Here is a 714-nt window from a genome sequence, read left to right as displayed (position 1 = left end):
TCAAGTCAATAATACAGAGAATTGAAGATTCAGAACATACAGCAGAGGAATTATACAGAAAAAGCTGGGCGTTCAAAATGGCCAGTGAAGAAGGACAGACTAGCGTTTAAACGCCAGCCAGGGTACCTGGTTGGGCGTTTAACGCCCAAAAAGGTAGTGTTTTGGGCGTTAAACGCTAGAATGTGCACCATTCTGGGCGTTTAACGCCAGGATGGCACAAGAGGGAAGATTCTGTTTTTCAATGCAATTTTTTTCAGGTTTTCAAAGTTTTTCAAAATCAAATCTTTTTCAAATCATATCTTTTCGATCATATGTTTTCAAAATCAATTTCTTTCTATTTTCAAAGATACTTGCTATCAATTAATGATTTGATTCAACATTTCAAATATGTTGCCTTTTCTGTTGAGAAAGGTTTAATGTTTGAATCATATCTTTTCTTGTTAACCAAGTTTTTAATTTTCAAAATCAAATCTTTTTAAAAAAATGTTTTTCAAATCATATCTTCTCAATCACATCTTTTTAAAAACTAATCATATCTTCTTAACCACATCTTTTTCAAAATAGTTTTCAATCAAATCTTTTCGATTTCTAATTTCAAAATCTTTTTCAAAAATCACTTGATTTCTTTTCCACTTTCATTTTCGAAAATCAAATAGTGTTTTTCAAAAATGTTTTCAAAATCTTTTACTTAATTTTCGAAAATTACTTCCCCTC

Source organism: Arachis duranensis, chromosome 10 (genome assembly GCF_000817695.3).
Source record: "Arachis duranensis cultivar V14167 chromosome 10, aradu.V14167.gnm2.J7QH, whole genome shotgun sequence".
In the NCBI taxonomy this organism is placed as follows: Eukaryota; Viridiplantae; Streptophyta; class Magnoliopsida; order Fabales; family Fabaceae; genus Arachis; species Arachis duranensis.
Note: the sequence above shows the minus strand (reverse complement) of the source record.